Source organism: Maylandia zebra, linkage group LG7, assembly GCF_041146795.1.
Source record: "Maylandia zebra isolate NMK-2024a linkage group LG7, Mzebra_GT3a, whole genome shotgun sequence".
NCBI lineage: Eukaryota > Metazoa > Chordata > Actinopteri > Cichliformes > Cichlidae > Maylandia > Maylandia zebra.
The window spans coordinates 13011009-13028390 of record NC_135173.1 but is presented as its reverse complement, the minus strand read 5'-3'; the positions used below and the strand labels follow the sequence as shown (position 1 = coordinate 13028390).

The 17382-nt window shown below is 35.8% G+C and overlaps 1 long non-coding RNA gene across 2 annotated transcripts; it reads left to right on the top strand.

Moving 5' to 3' along the window:
- The first annotated feature begins 202 nt into the window (after nt 1–202).
- On the top strand, nt 203–4259 carry LOC112433187 (uncharacterized). Of its 2 annotated transcripts, none has more exons than XR_013099314.1 (5): nt 203–521; nt 933–1416; nt 1583–1699; nt 1816–1919; nt 2024–4259. It is a non-coding gene; the product is annotated as an uncharacterized LOC112433187 (long non-coding RNA). The 2 variants fall into 2 exon arrangements; XR_013099313.1 differs by having other exon boundaries at nt 204–504.
- The last annotated feature ends 13123 nt before the right edge of the window (nt 4260–17382 follow it).

The window sequence follows — 17382 nt, the reverse complement described above, 5'->3', positions numbered from 1 at the left end:
AGTTGTTAACTGACAAAAATAATATTCCTGTGATATTTCTTGCCGGTCAGTGAGACAAAAGTAAGAAATTAGCTTTATTATTGCCATTGTGGCTCAGTTTTAACAGTAAGAGTGCTAGCGCTAGCGCTAGCAGCATTGCTAACACTAGCTGCAATGCTAACGCTAGCTGCAATGCTAACGCTAGCTGCAATGCTAACGCTAGCTGCATTGCTAACACTAACTGAAGTGCTAATGCTAGCCGGAATGCTAGCGCTAGCAGCAATGCTAAGGCTAGTAACAGTCTAACAGTAGCCTTACATAAGTGGCAATACTTCAGTTAACTAGTTTGAATTGTAAAATGACTGCTGTATCAGTTGGTGTGCTATAATTACCCTGCTGACTAGAAGTTCAGTGTATCATGTCGTGTGGGCTTTGTATTTCTGTTAGTCTGATAACACTGTACAGACAACTAACGTATTATTTCTCGTTTCTTTCAGGAACCTGACTGACACTGTGCTTTGCCTGGTAGGTGTGCACATACTGTAAGAGAAGTAGACCAAAATAAAAAAATAATATGACTAATATAAGCTGTAAAGTGATGGGTTCAAACTTTGTGCTAGACCTTTTAAACACAATTTTATAATAAATACACATAAATGCAGCTTAACAATTGGGCTAAAATATTTTTTTCGTACATTTTTGTAGTCACACTACATGTGATTAATTAATGATTCACTCAATCATATTTGTATTTAAAAATATTATTGCTGAATTTAATTAAATATTTATTCTTTTAAAAAGTGCCCAATTATGCAACTTTTTGCACATGGCAGCCGACAACAGTTTAGCTTGAATATTTGTTTTGTCCTTTTGCAGTAGTCACATTTAGTTCATACAATTACCATGTGATATAATTTTAATAAAATTATTTTTTTTTCTTGTTTTTTGTTCAGAGTGTGTAGAAGAAGAAGAACAAGGACCAGATCTCCAGTCTTCTCTCTCACATCCCAACCCCCCAACCCCTCTATCCTCTGTCCTGCTCCACCTATTGTCTCTGCCTTCTTTCCATCTGTATTTCACTCTGTGGTTTGTGAGAAATTTTGCCAAACCAACAATCCTTTTGCGGTTTGATTTAAAGCCGTGTCTCTCCTGCTCTGTCTGTTCTCTCTGCTAAATTTTCTCTCTACCTGTTTTTCACTCTTGGCTTGCTGCTGAAAAACGCCAAGCGACACAGTCCTCCTGTGTCTTCTCCAATCTTCACATGTAAGATCCAACAGTGTGAGGCACATAGCAGCCAGAAACTGTAATGCCACAGAACAGAGAGGCTTCATCATCACCATCTTCATCACTGTACGATCAGAGCGTGAGACTTCACATCTGGAGCACAGGAGACATTCTGTGATAAGTCCTCCTTCTAGCTTGTCCCACAAGCAGTCGGTGAGATTTACTCACAACAAAAAGGGTTAATGACATAATTTCCATGAAAACATGTGTTCATTCTTTGTAAACTGTTTAAATTGTGTTTTCACTTGACCTTAGGAGTGTTAGAGTGTATTGTAATGTCTGTACTCAGGTGTTTCCCTCTGTGATCCATCCCCTTCAGAGCTGAGACACTCAGGACTGAACAGACTGCACAGTTTCTGTGACTGAGCCTCCAAAACACCTTCTTTGAAACCACTCATGATAGAAGGGCTTTATATTTGCAGCAGCACTACTACAGGTATTCAGTTTATTACAGGATGTGTTTGTTTCTTAGGACCAGCTCTGAGTGCACACTACCTAACATATACACCTTTCTGTTCACTACAAACCAACTACTCTGGATCATATGGCCAGTTGGCAGGAATGTTGCTGCAGGAAAACATCCCTGGAGATCACCATCATTGTCAGACTGACTGTGCCTCCTCTGTGCAGTGTCAAGATCCTCCCTAAATGAGTGTGTAAGTTAACATTTTCATTATTTTATTCCCTTTGACAAGACAAGTATCACTGATATTTACATTTACAACTACATATGTTGCTGTTTTCTGCTCTTCTTTTAAAGTTCTCAGCTATCCTGCTTCTGTGCTGCTTGCCACACATCAAACTCTGGCCGGATGACAGGGAGGATCCACTCTGAAGTCACTGGACATGATGAGGATCATATGGGACGTCATAGTTTCACAGTAACATTGTGCTCTGTGATTACAGGTTTTAAATGGATACAATGACTGCCTCTCTCTGATCAACAGGCTAAAGGATTGTTTTCATTGTTAGTGCTCTGTACAATGTATGCTTATTTAGTATTTCATCACAGAGCAAACCTTTATTTATTTAACATATTTTTATTTTGTTTTAATGTTGAATTAACTGTAGGGATTTTTTTAAGTGGGCACTCGGGATGTCATATGACCAGAAATGTGGTAACTGGAATTCAACAGTATGGAAGAAAAAATCTGCTAAGAACAAAACACACACAAAACCCCCCAAGAAAATTCAAATTCATTCCATGTAATCCAATCTAAAACATTTTAAACTGCTGAACAGCAACACAAACAGTGTTAAAAAACAGTGTTAACAGAATGATTATGATGAGTTTGTACCAAAGTTTCAGGTCACATGGCACACCTAGTGTGTAGTGTGGGGTATCAGCTGGTAAGTATAGGTTTTTTCATATTTGTGTCCTTAGAGTTCAGATAGATAAAGACTTGTGTATAATAATTAGTCATAAGCACAACTCAAAGTCAGGGACTAACTAAATTTGGGACTTTGGCTACGTTCACACTGCAGGTCTTAATGCTCAATTCCGATTTTTTGATCAAATCCGATTTTTTTTACTGCTCGTTCACACTACAAATAAAATGCGACAGCAAACGTGCTCTAGTGTGAACGCTCAAAGCGGCCCGCATGCGCAAAAGAAGACGTCACACACAACGCGCTCTGTTTAGACCCAGAGCAACAGTGTTGTTTGACTGATGGCCCTTAATATAAAGACTTCGGACTTCACGTTTCCCAATTTTTGCTTTAAGTTGTTTTGTTATTTACATAATAATGTAAATAACCTAATAATGATCCTTATTGCTGTTTAAGAGAGGAGCGGTGCTTCAAAGGATTAAACAGTACAAATAAAATGTTTACGTTGTCTTCCCAACAGTTTCACTGACATCTACGCTGGATGGCCAGGAAGCGTTCGCGATGTCGTATCGGGTGCTTCTCCGGCGCTGATAATTGGCTTCAGTCTTGTGTCGGTGACGTAAAAGACGGATTTAATGCAACTTGACCGTTCAAACAGCAGTCGCTTTCTAAAACATCGGATATGTATCGGATTCAGTACCACATACGAAAGTGACCCAGATCGGATTTGAAAATATCGGATTTGCGCCGTTCACACTGTCATAGCATGATCAGATATGGGTCGCATAGGGTCAAAAAAATCGGATTTGATGCACTTTCGCCTGCAGTGTGAACGTAGCCTTTGTGTCTGAGCCCAGGTTAAAACACTGTGTAAAAAAGCATTTAGCGGCATGGCTGAACAATGCTGTAAACTATTGATACTTATTTATCCATGTTCACAAAAAGGACTAATGTTTTTATTTGATTATTTGCATGTGTTAAACTGTGTCACCACCTTACGCTTTCATTTGAGTTTACTCAAAAGTCTCTATACAGTTCTCTTTTACCACTGTGTGGACTCTGTTTACATTAAAACATAAAAAAAGAATGAGTAATAAAGAGATGTGTAGACAGATCAGTAGATTAAGTAGACCAATAGAAACAGTTGTTCAGCCATGTTCTAAGAAACCAACACAGTTTAAAGGTTCAGGATTGTGGTTTTAAAAGTGGAATTTTCATGTATTTCATATGTTGCTTATTATTTTTATTTACTTATTTAATTTAGTTATTTTTATTTTTTCTACTAGTCCTTTTCAGAAAGAAGCTGTAAAATATGACTTAAGATTTTTATGTTATTTTCTATGACATACAAAACAAATTGATGTATATAATACCGGTACTATTAAACATGATATACATATGTGTATATGTCTGAAAAACATTATGCTGTATATGAAAGTTTGTATTTTCTCCAGAATGTTTGTTCATCTTTTCAGTTCAATTTAACAAATTTGTTTTTACATTTATTTTTATTATTTTTTTTATGAATTAGAGATTTATAAAACATAATTCCACTCTTTAAGTGATTAGAAGAATATGAACTTTTGTTATTCATTCAGAGGTTTGCTGACTACATTTTCTTTTTGTCATTACTCATCTTTTTCTAATTAAAATTTTAAACATTTTCAGTTATTTTCCAACTTCTTCTGTGTGAACATCAGCTTTCAAAAGTTCAGCACTTTTGTTTTCAGGTTAAAAATTCTTTATTTTCCAGCTAATTCAACATTTTTAGCTTAATATTCAGCAATTAATTCATTTCAGTGCATACATTCAGATTCAAGCATTCACACTGCAGTTTCTTCAGAAAATGCACTTTCTAGTTATATTTTATTTTTCCGTACGTTTTTTGAAAGCCTACTCCTTCAAAACCGTTCAACTTAGAAAAACCATTCAAACATCGTTAGATTCCTATTATTTTGGACAACATTGCTTCTATTTTTGTCATTTTTAACATTTATATTTTTAATTTTATTCAACTTTATTCAACAAAAATTTCCCATGTATTTCAATGGGGAGACCCTTCAAATTCTCATTCAACTTACTCATTTTTAAACTCTTACTACTTCAACATACGTTCACATAGAGCCACCATTCAAACTTTAAAACGAAGACAAGACATTCAACTATTCAACTTGTATTTATCTTTTCAATATCTATTATACTTTTTCTTCAGTTCCAGTTTAAGTTTCATGATGTTTTTTCACCCGTTTCAGAGTTTATAATGGGTGTGTATGGGACGGAATGTTGGGGCTAGAGTGAGGCAGCTCAACTGCTAGAGTGAGAGGAGCAAAAAAATTCATCTTAAAATCTTTTTTAAAACTGCTGCTGTGTCCGCAGCATTTGCTCTACAGGTATGATTTTACCCTCAAAACGTAGCCATCGCTGTCCTCTTTCATCCAATGTGTTTACTATTGTCCTAGGTGTTACGGTTCTTTCATAAATGTCACCAATGCACAGCCTCCTCCCTCCAACTCTTCCATAGACTCTAATGTTAAAATGGCTCAGAAGGTTCGTTTGAAAATCAGAAGAGCATGGTGTCTTTCCACTGTCACCACGTCCATATAATAAACTCCACAGGCATGAAAACTGAGAATTCAGTAGACTAGAAGCTGCTGTCACTCACGGTGAAAGAATTTTGTCAATACGACTTTTACTTTTCATTTGGGAACGATTTGTTTCGGCCTGACTTTTCTGTTCATTTTAAGCAGCAAAAGTGAGGCGCATGTCTGTGTACGTGTGTATGGAGCCATTGGGTGCGGTCACTATAGCAACCAGGCTCACACCTGCCTGCTTAACGAGCTCTGCCTGCCACTGTGCCAAGATTCATCTTAAGCACTTCTCTTTCAACTGCTGCTGTGTCCACAGTGTCACAGCCATCATTTTACCCTCAAATTGTCGCCATTATTGTTCTCTTTCCAACACCGTGTCTTTCAAAGCTCAGGCATTTAAACTTTTTAAACTGTGTGGATCAAAGTGGAGGGATCACATTTTAGTCATTCAGTGATTCAAAGAATATGACCTTTTAATATTCATTCAGATGTTTTCTGACTCTAAATGTTCTTTTCTCATTTCTTAGGGTTTTCTAATTTACATTTAAAACATTTTCAGTTTTTTTCCAACTTCTTCTTCTGTGTAACCTTCACCTTTTAGCAGTTCAGCACTTTTGTTTTCAGGTTAAATTCGGTTTTTTTTTTTATCTCATTCAAAATTTTTAACTTAAATTCTGTAATTAATTCATTTCAGTGCATACATTCAGATTCAAGCATTCACACTGCAGTTTCTTCAGAAAATGCACTTTCTAGTTATTATATTTTATCTATTCCGTACGTTTTTTGTAATCCTACTCCTTCAAAACCGTTCAACTTAGAAAAACCATTCAAACACCATTAGATTCGTCTTCTTTTGGACATGACTGCTTCTATTTTTCTCATTTTTAACATTTATATTTTTAATTTTATTCAACTTTATTCAACAAAAATTTCCCAAAATTTATAATGTATTTCAATGGGGAGACCCTTCAAATTCTCATTCAACTTATTCATTTTTAAACTCTTACTACTTCCACATACATTGACATAGAGCCACCATTCAAACTTTAAAACGAAGACAAGACATTCAACTATTCAACTTGTATTTATCTTTTCAATATCTATTATACTTTTTCTTCAGTTCCAGTTTAAGTTTCATGATGTTTTTTCACCCGTTTCAGAGTTTATAATGGGTGTGTATGGGACGGAATGTTGGGGCTAGAGTGAGAGAGCTCAACTGCTAGAGTGAGAGGAGCAAAAAAATTAATCTTAAAATCTTTTTTAAAACTGCTGCTGTGTCCACAGCGTTTGCTCTACAGCCGCCATTTTACCCTCAAAACGTAGCCATCGCTGTCCTCTTTCATCCAATGTGTTTACTATTGTCCTAGGTGTTATGGTTCTTTCATAAATGTCACCAATGCACAGCCTCCTCCCTCCAACTCTTCCATAGACTCTAATGTTAAAATGGCTCAGAAGGTTCGTTTGAAAATCAGAAGAGCATGGTGTCTTTCCACTGTCACCACGTCCATATAATAAGCTCCACAGGCATGAAAACTGAGAATTAGGTAGACTAGACATTGCTGTCGCTCACGGTGAAAGAATTTTGTCAATACGACTTTTACTTTTCATTTGGGAGCGATTTGTTTCGGCCTGACTTTTCTGTTCATTTTAAGCAGCAAAAGTGAGGCGCATGTCTGTGTACGTGTGTATGGAGCCCTTGGGTGCAGTCACTATAGCAACCAGGCTCACACCTGCCTGCTTAACGAGCTCTCTCTCTCACTCTGCCAAGATTCAACTTAAACACTTCTCTTTCAACTGCTGCTGTCTCCACAGTGTTAAAGCCATCATTTTACCCTCAAAACGTCGCCATCGTTGTTCTCTTTCCAACACTGTTTTTCAAAGCTCAGACTTTTACATTTTTTAAACTGTGTGGATCCAAGCAGAGGGATCACATTTTAGTCATTCAGTGATTCAAAGAATATGACCTTTTAATATTCATTCAGATGTTTTCTGCCTCTAAATGTTCTTTTCTCATTTCTTAGGGTTTTCTCATTTACAATTAAAACATTTTCAGCTTTTTTCCAACTTCTTCTTCTGTGTAACCTTCAGCTTTTAGCAGTTCAGCACCTTTGTTTTCAGGTTAAATTTGGTTTTTTTTGTTTGTTTTTTAAAAATTTCATTTAATATTTTTAACTCAAAATTCAGCAATTAATTCATTTCAGTGCATACATTCAGATTCAAGCATTCACACTGCAGTTTCTTCAGAAAATGCACTTTCTAGTTGTGTGGATGCTTAAGCATCCACACTATTGAGTTCCTGTTTCTCTTTATTCTTTATTATTATTGTGTGGATGCTTTAAGCATCCACACTATTGAGTTCCTGTTTCTCTTTATTCTTTATTATTATTATTCTAGTTGCTTCCGTACACTTTTCGCCGTTAAACTACTTCCACAATTTTCAGCCGATTTTCACCGTTCAAATTTTAAACTATTCTGCTATTTTTGCTAATTCCTGCTACGATTTTTGCTATTTTTAACTATTATACTTTTTAAAATATTAAGCTTTTTTCCTTTAATTTGTCCCATTGAAATGAATGGGAAACTTCTGCAATTCTGCTAAATTTTGCTTGTTTTTGAAACTTAACTACTTCCTCATATTTTCACCTAGAACAACCATTCAAATTTTAAAATGTTCACAAATTATTGGGCTATTCAGGTATGATTCAGCTTTTTCAAATCTTCTACTGTTTTACTTTTATGCCTCTTAAAGTTTTGAGTTGCAAAATTGTGATTTTTCACAAAATACATGCGTTGTTATGGTTGCTATGCTCTTGGCTTCCAGTGTGCCACTGAAGGTTTTGCAATTTTCACTTCATGTCCGAACAACTTCTTGCTACTTGCTCAATTTTCACTCAACTTCCACAAATTATACATCAAAACGTAGGTATTTTTGCTGGCTTTCAGAAAATGTCACTATCATTGTTGTGGGATTTATAGAATTTTTGCAAATCTCCTCAGACCAACACAAGGTCTCAAAACTCTCCATATAAAGTCAATGGAGAGCTTGTTCAAAATCATCGCTGGATTTCTGTAATGAGAGGCATATTCGAATCGTCATATCTCCTTAACGAAGCGACTTTAAGACATGAGGCTTGTCCCCGAATATCTTCAGACACCCCTGACGCTCACAATTCAAGAATTTCTTTCTCACCTATTACCGTTCTGAAATGAGTTGGACTTGTTTGAGGGTAGGAAATTCGTCCTTCGCTCAGATTTCTTCAGATTTAAAACTCTGGAAATGAACCACTTTTTTCTCTCGTCATAACTTTTTTTTGGATTTCCACAGAGACCTGAAAATTTCCATGACTGTTCACCAAAGCCTGCTGTCTCTTACGGTGAAAGAATGATATCGATACTCCAAATAGATTTCGAGTTACAAAGCGTTGTTTGAGGGCAAGTCAAGGCAGTTTTTGCTTCGCTCTACTCAGTTATGGTGCATTAGAAGTCAAATATCTTTAATAATTCATATTTTAATGATAAATTGTAAACACTGGAAGATTCCCCCATCTCTTCTGAACAAAACGGTGTAAGAATGACCGCTCTAGCCCCTACGGTTTAGAAATTATGGTCATTTGTTTGAGGGGAGTCCTCACTATGAGAAATAGGCTGCAATAATCCTGTGCCTCTCTCTGCTGCGTGTGTAAAAAGATGCACCTGTTTTGGCGGGAAAAAGTACACAGGCTCTCTGATTGGTGGATTCAAATTCAGCAGCTCCCAGGCTGACCTAGAAACTTACTTCTCTCTCCCTGTGCATTTTTTTTGCTGATTTTTTCATTTAACAAGTATATTTGAGGGACCCTCAGCATGTTCAGCATTTTTTCAGCTGTCCATTTTGCTTTTCCAATTTTTCTGTTTAACTTATTACTATTGTGCTAAATCATACTGTTTCTGCTATTTTACAAGATTTGTGCTTAATATAGTATTTCTGCTTTTAATAGGATTTGTGCTTAATATAGTATTTCTGCTTTTTATAGAATTTGTGCTTAATATAGTATTTCTGCTTTTTATAGGATTTGTGCTTAATATAGTATTTCTGCTTTTTATAGGATTTGTGCTTAATATAGTATTTCTGCTAAATTATAGTATTTCTGCTTTTTATAGTATTTGTGCTAAAACATAGTATTTCTACTAAATGTAGTATTTATGCTTAATCATAGTATTTCTATATATTTCTGCCAGGTCCCCAGGCAGCCAATCCTCTGTGAGGACTTAGACATTCAAATTTTCAAATCAGGGCCTGCACGGTTTCCCAGCCAATCATATATGTGTCCTGAGGCATTCAAATTTGCATATTGGGGCCTTCATGGCTTCTAAGCCAGCCAATCATATCTGAGGGCTGAGGAATTCAAATCCACAAATCAGGGCCTGCACGGCTTCCCAGCCAGCCAATCATATATGTGGCCTCAGGCATTCAAATTTGCATATTGGGGGAATTCCTGGCTTCTAAGTCAACAAGTCATCCATGTCGTATATCTCTAAAAATTCACATTTTAATGATAAATTGTTAACACTGGAAGATTCCCCCATCTCTTCTGAACAAAACGGTGTAAGAATGACCGCTCTAGCCCCTACGGTTAGGAAATTATGGTCATTTGTTTGAGGGGAGTCCTCACTATGAGAAATAGGCTGCAATAATCCTGTGCCTCTCTCTGTGCTGCGTGTGTAAAAAGGATGCACCTGTTTTGGCGGGAAAAAGTACACAGGCTCTCTGATTGGTGGATTCAAATTCAGCAGCTCCCAGGCTGACCTAGAAACTTACTTCTCTCTCCCTGTGCATTTTTATGCTGATTTTTTCATTTAACAAGTATATTTGAGGGACCCTCAGCATGTTCAGCATTTTTTCAGCTGTCCATTTTGCTTTTCCAATTTTTCTGTTTAACTTATTACTATTGTGCTAAATCATACTGTTTCTGCTATTTCATAAGATTTGTGCTTAATATAGTATTTCTGCTTTTAATAGGATTTGTGCTTAATATAGTATTTCTGCTTTTTATAGAATTTGTGCTTAATATAGTATTTCTGCTTTTTATATGATTTGTGCTTAATATGGTATTTCTGCTAAATTATAGTATTTCTGCTTTTTATAGTATTTGTGCTAAAACATAGTATTTCTACTAAATGTAGTATTTATGCTTAATCATACTATTTCTATATATTTCTGCCAGGTCCCCAGGCAGCCAATCCTCTGTGAGGACTAAGACATTCAAATTTTCAAATCAGGGCCTGCACGGCTTCCCAGCCAATCATATAAGTGTCCTGAGGCATTCAAATTTGCATATTGGGGCCTTCATGGCTTCTAAGTCAACAAGTCATCCATGTCATATATCTCTAAAAATTCACATTTTCATGATAAATTGTCAACACTTGAAGATTCCCCCATCTCTTCTGATCAAAACGGTGTAAGAATGACCGCTCTAGCCCCTACAGTTAGGAAATTATGGTCATTTGTTTGAGGGGAGTCGTCACTATGAGAAATAGACTGCAATAATCCAGTGTCTCTCTCTGTGCTGCGTGTGTAAACAGAAGCACCCGTTTTGGTGGGGAAAAGTGCACAGCCTCTCTGATTGGTGGATTCAAATTCAGCAGCTCCCAGGCTGACCTAGAAACTTACTTCTCTCTCCCTGTGTGTGTGTGTGTGTGTGTGTGTCTGTGTGACAGGGAGAGAGAGAGAGAGAGAGAGAGAGAGAAAGCCTTTTAATGGGATGATCTCATTGTAAGATTCAAATTCAATATATTTAGACTGGGTGACTGAATTTGATCTTGTGTGTGGGTCTCTCTGTGCATGTGTGTTTCCTCATGTGTACATATTTGTAATTGTGTGGCTGTCATAAATTTTTTTGCAGATTTTTGTCATTTAACTAGTATATTTGAGGGAACCTCAGCATGTTCAGCATTTTTTCAGCTGTCCATTTTGCTTTTCCAATTTTTCTGTTTAACTTATTACTATTGTGCTAAATCACACTATTTCTGCTATTTTATAAGATTTGCGCTTAATATACTATTTCTGCTTTTATAGGATTTGTGCTTAATATAGTATTTCTGCTAAATGTAGTATTTATGCTTAATCATACTATTTCTGCGTTTCATAGGATTTGTGCTTAATATAGTATTTCTGCTAAATTTAGTATTTCTGATTAATTATAGTTTTTCTACTAAATCATAGTACAGTATTTCTGCTTTTTATGGGATTTGTGCTAAAACAAAGTATTTCTACTAAATGTAGTATTTCTGCTTTTTATAGGATTTGTGCTTAATATAGTATTTCTGCTAAATTATAGTATTTCTGCCAAATTATAATATTTGTGCTAAAACATAGTCTTAATTTAAAATTACAATATTCATAGTTCATCACAGTGTCTCTGGTAAATCACAATATTTCTGCTCTGTTGTACTATTTTTCTAAATCATAGTGTTTCTGTAATGTTTAAGTATTTTTGGCTAAATATATTCTTTCTGTTATCTTATACTATTTCTCCTAAATTCTTGTATTTTTGAGAAGTTATCATATTTCTGGTAAGTTACAATATTTCTGCTAAATTCTGCTATGCTATTGTATTTCTGCCAAGTATTATGTTTCCTCTAAGATATTGCAGTTCTGCTAAGTTATTCCATTTTAGCAAACTTCTTTTGCTTCTGCAAAGTTTCTACAATTTTCTGCAACTTTTCAGCTTTTTCAGCTACTTTTTGCATACAGCTTCAGCTTTAAGCATCCACACTGCATTTTCGCAGGAAATGCAAATTTTTCTAGTTATATTTTATTTTTCCGTACGTTTTTTGAAAGCCTACTCCTTCAAAACCGTTCAACTTAGAAAAACCATTCAAACATCGTTAGATTCCTATTATTTTGGACATGACTGCTTCTATTTTTCTCATTTTTAACATTTATATTTTTAATTTTATTCAACTTTATTCAACAAAAATTTCCCATGTATTTCAATGGGGAGACCCTTCAAATTCTCATTCAACTTACTCATTTTTAAACTCTTACTACTTCAACATACGTTCACATAGAGCCACCATTCAAACTTTAAAACGAAGACAAGACATTCAACTATTCAACTTGTATTTATCTTTTCAATATCTATTATACTTTTTCTTCAGTTCCAGTTTAAGTTTCATGATGTTTTTTCACCCGTTTCAGAGTTTATAATGGGTGTGTATGGGACGGAATGTTGGGGCTAGAGTGAGGCAGCTCAACTGCTAGAGTGAGAGGAGCAAAAAAATTAATCTTAAAATCTTTTTTAAAACTGCTGCTGTGTCCGCAGCGTTTGCTCTACAGGTATGATTTTACCCTCAAAACGTAGCCATGGCTGTCCTCTTTCATCCAATGTGTTTACTATTGTACTAGGTGTTATGGTTCTTTCATAAATGTCACCAATGCACAGCCTCCTCCCTCCAACTCTTCCATAGACTCTAATGTTAAAATGGCTCAGAAGGTTCGTTTGAAAATCAGAAGAGCATGGTGTCTTTACACTGTCACCACGTCCATATAATAAACTCCACAGGCATGAAAACTGAGAATTTGGTAGACTAGACATGGCTGTCGCTCACGGTGAAAGAATTTTGTCAGTACGACTTGTACTTTTCATTTGGGAACGATTTGTTTCGGCCTGACTTTTCTGTTCATTTTAAGCAGCAAAAGTGAGGTGCATGTCTGTGTCGTGTGTATGGAGCCATTGGGTGCGGTCACTATAGCAACCAGGCTCACACCTGCCTGCTTAACGAGCTCTGCCTGCCACTCTGCCAAGATTCATCTTAAACACTTCTCTTTCAACTGCTGCTGTGTCCACAGTGTTACAGCCATCATTTTACCCTCAAAACGTCGCCATCGTTGTTCTCTTTCCAACACCGTGTCTTTTAAAGCTCACACTTTTAAATTTTTTAAACTGTGTGGATCAAAGTGGAGGGATCACATTTTAGTCATTCAGTGATTCAAAGAATATGACCTTTTAATATTCTTTCAGATGTTTTCTGACTCTAAATGTTCTTTTCTCATTTCTTAGGTTTTTCTAATTTACAATTAAAACATTTTCAGCTTTTTTCCAACTTCTTCTGTGTAACCTTCAGCTTTTAGCAGTTCAGCACTTTTGTTTTCAGGTTAAATTCGGGTTTTTTTTTTTTTTATCTCATTCAATATTTTTAACTCAAAATTCAGTAATTAATTCATTTCAGTGCATACATTCAGATTCAAGCATTCACACTGCAGTTTCTTCAGAAAATGCACTTTCTAGTTAGTGTGAATGCTTGAAAAGCATTCACAGTATTGTTCTTCTAATCTTTATTATTAGTGTGAATGCTTGAAAAGCATTCACAGTATTGTTCTTCTAATCTTTATTATTATTATTATATTTTATTCTGTATTCCGTACGTTTTTTGTACTCCTACTCCTTCAAAACCGTTCAACTTAGAAAAACCATTCAAACACCATTAGATTCCTCTTCTTTTGGACATGACTGCTTCTATTTTTCATATTTTTAACATTTATATTTTTAATTTTATTCAACTTTATTCAAAAAAAATTTCCCAAAATTTCCCATGTATTTCAATGGGGAGACCCTTCAAATTCTCATTCAACTTATTCATTTTTAAACTCTTACTACTTCCACATACATTGACATAGAGCCACCATTCAAACTTTAAAACGAAGACAAGACATTCAACTATTCAACTTGTATTTATCTTTTCAATATCTATTATACTTTTTCTTCAGTTCCAGTTTAAGTTTCATGATGTTTTTTCACCCGTTTCAGAGTTTATAATGGGTGTGTATGGGACGGAATGTTGGGGCTAGAGTGAGACAGCTCAACTGCTAGAGTGAGAGGAGCAAAAAAATTAATCTTAAAATCTTTTTTAAAACTGCTGCTGTGTCCGCAGCGTTTGCTCTACAGGTATGATTTTACCCTCAAAACGTAGCCATGGCTGTCCTCTTTCATCCAATGTGTTTACTATTGTCCTAGGTGTTATGGTTCTTTCATAAATGTCACCAATGCACAGCCTCCTCCCTCCAACTCTTCCATAGACTCTAATGTTAAAATGGCTCAGAAGGTTCGTTTGAAAATCAGAAGAGCATGGTGTCTTTACACTGTCACCACGTCCATATAATAAGCTCCACAGGCATGAAAACTGAGAATTAGGTAGACTAGACATGGCTGTCGCTCACGGTGAAAGAATTTTGTCAATACGACATGTACTTTTCATTTGGGAACGATTTGTTTCGGCCTGACTTTTCTGTTCATTTTAAGCAGCAAAAGTGAGGTGCATGTCTGTGTCGTGTGTATGGAGCCATTGGGTGCGGTCACTATAGCAACCAGGCTCACACCTGCCTGCTTAACGAGCTCTGCCTGCCACTCTGCCAAGATTCATCTTAAACACTTCTCTTTCAACTGCTGCTGTGTCCACAGTGTTAAAGCCATCATTTTACCCTCAAAACGTCGCCATCGTTGTTCTCTTTCCAACATCTTGTCTTTCAAAGCTCAGACATTTAAACTTTTTAAACTGTGTGGATCAAAGTGGAGGGATCACATTTTCTTCATTCAGTGATTCAAAGAATATGAACTTTTAATATTCATTCAGATGTTTTCTGACTCTAAATGTTCTTTTCTCATTTCTTAGGGTTTTCTAATTTACATTTAAAACATTTTCAGCTTTTTTCCAACTTCTGCTTCTGTGTAACCTTCAGCTTTTAGCAGTTCAGCACCTTTGTTTTCAGGTTAAATTTGGTTGTTTTTTTTTGTTTTTTTTTTAAATTTCATTCAATATTTTTAACTCAAAATTCAGCAATTAATTCATTTCAGTGCATACATTCAGATTCAAGCATTCACACTGCAGTTTCTTCAGAAAATGCACTTTCTAGTTATTATATTTTATCTATTCCGTACGTTTTTTGTACTCCTACTCCTTCAAAACCGTTCAACTTAGAAAAACCATTCAAACACCATTAGATTCCTATTCTTTTGGACATGACTGCTTCTACTTTTCTCATTTTTAACATTTATATTTTTAATTTTATTCAACTTTATTCAACAAAAATTTCCCATGTATTTCAATGGGGAGACCCTTCAAATTCTCATTCAACTTACTCATTTTTAAACTCTTACTACTTCAACATACGTTCACATAGAGCCACCATTCAAACTTTAAAACGAAGACAAGACATTCAACTATTCAACTTGTATTTATCTTTTCAATATCTATTATACTTTTTCTTCAGTTCCAGTTTAAGTTTCATGATGTTTTTTCACCCGTTTCAGAGTTTATAATGGGTGTGTATGGGACGGAATGTTGGGGCTAGAGTGAGGCAGCTCAACTGCTAGAGTGAGAGGAGCAAAAAAATTAATCTTAAAATCTTTTTTAAAACTGCTGCTGTGTCCGCAGCGTTTGCTCTACAGGTATGATTTTACCCTCAAAACGTAGCCATCGCTGTCCTCTTTCATCCAATGTGTTTACTATTGTCCTAGGTGTTATGGTTCTTTCGTAAATGTCACCAATGCACAGCCTCCTCCCTCCAACTCTTCCATAGACTCTAATGTTAAAATGGCTCAGAAGGTTCGTTTGAAAATCAGAAGAGCATGGTGTCTTTACACTATCACCACGTCCATATAATAAACTCCACAGGCATGAAAACTGAGAATTAGGTAGACTGGACATTGCTGCCGCTCACGGTGAAAGAATTTCGTCAATACGACCTATACTTTTCATTTGGGAGCGATTTGTTTCGGCCTGACTTTTCTGTTCATTTTAAGCAGCAAAAGTGAGGCGCATGTCTGTGTACGTGTGTATGGAGCCGTTGGGTGCAGTCACTATAGCAACCAGGCTCACACCTGCCTGCTTAACGAGCTCTGCCTGCCACTGTACCAAGATTCATCTTAAGCACTTCTCTTTCAACTGCTGCTGTGTCCACAGTGTTACAGCCATCATTTTACCCTCAAAACGTTGCCATCGTTGTTCTTTTTCCAACATCTTGTCTTTCAAAGCTCAGAGATGTAAACTTTTTAAACTGTGTGGGTCCAAGTGGAGGGATCACATTTTAGTCATTCAGTGATTCAAAGAATATGACCTTTTAATATTCTTTCAGATGTTTTCTGACTCTAAATGTTCTTTTCTCATTTCTTAGGTTTTTCTAATTTACAATTAAAACATTTTCAGCTTTTTTTCCAACTTCTTCTTCTGTGTAACCTTCAGCTTTTAGCAGTTCAGCACTTTTGTTTTCAGGTTAAATTTGGGTTTTTTTTTTTTATCTCATTCAAGATTTTTAACTTAAATTCAGTAATTAATTCATTTCAGTGCATACATTCAGATTCAAGCATTCACACTGCAGTTTCTTCAGAAAATGCACTTTCTAGTTAGTGTGAATGCTTGAAAAGCATTCACAGTATTGTTCTTCTAATCTTTATTCTTATATTTTATTATCTATTCCGTACGTTTTTTGAAAGCCTACTCCTTCAAAACCATTCAACTTAGAAAAACCATTCAAACACCATTAGATTCCTATTCTTTTGGACATGATTGCTTGTATTTTTCTCATTTTTAACATTTATATTTTTAATTTTATTCAACTTTATTCAACAAAAATTTCCCATGTATTTCAATGGGGAGACCCTTCAAATTCTCATTCAACTTACTCATTTTTAAACTCTTACTACTTCAACATACGTTCACATAGAGCCACCATTCAAACTTTAAAACGAAGACAAGACATTCAACTATTCAACTTGTATTTATCTTTTCAATATCTATTATACTTTTTCTTCAGTTCCAGTTTAAGTTTCATGATGTTTTTTCACCCGTTTCAGAGTTTATAATGGGTGTGTATGGGACGGAATGTTGGGGCTAGAGTGAGGCAGCTCAACTGCTAGAGTGAGAGGAGCAAAAAAAATAATCTTAAAATCTTTTTTAAAACTGCTGCTGTGTCCGCAGCGTTTGCTCTACAGGTATGATTTTACCCTCAAAACGTAGCCATGGCTGTCCTCTTTCATCCAATGTGTTTACTATTGTACTAGGTGTTATGGTTCTTTCATAAATGTCACCAATGCACAGCCTCCTCCCTCCAACTCTTCCATAGACTCTAATGTTAAAATGGCTCAGAAGGTTCGTTTGAAAATCAGAAGAGCATGGTGTCTTTCCACTGTCACCACGTCCATATAATAAACTCCACAGACATGAA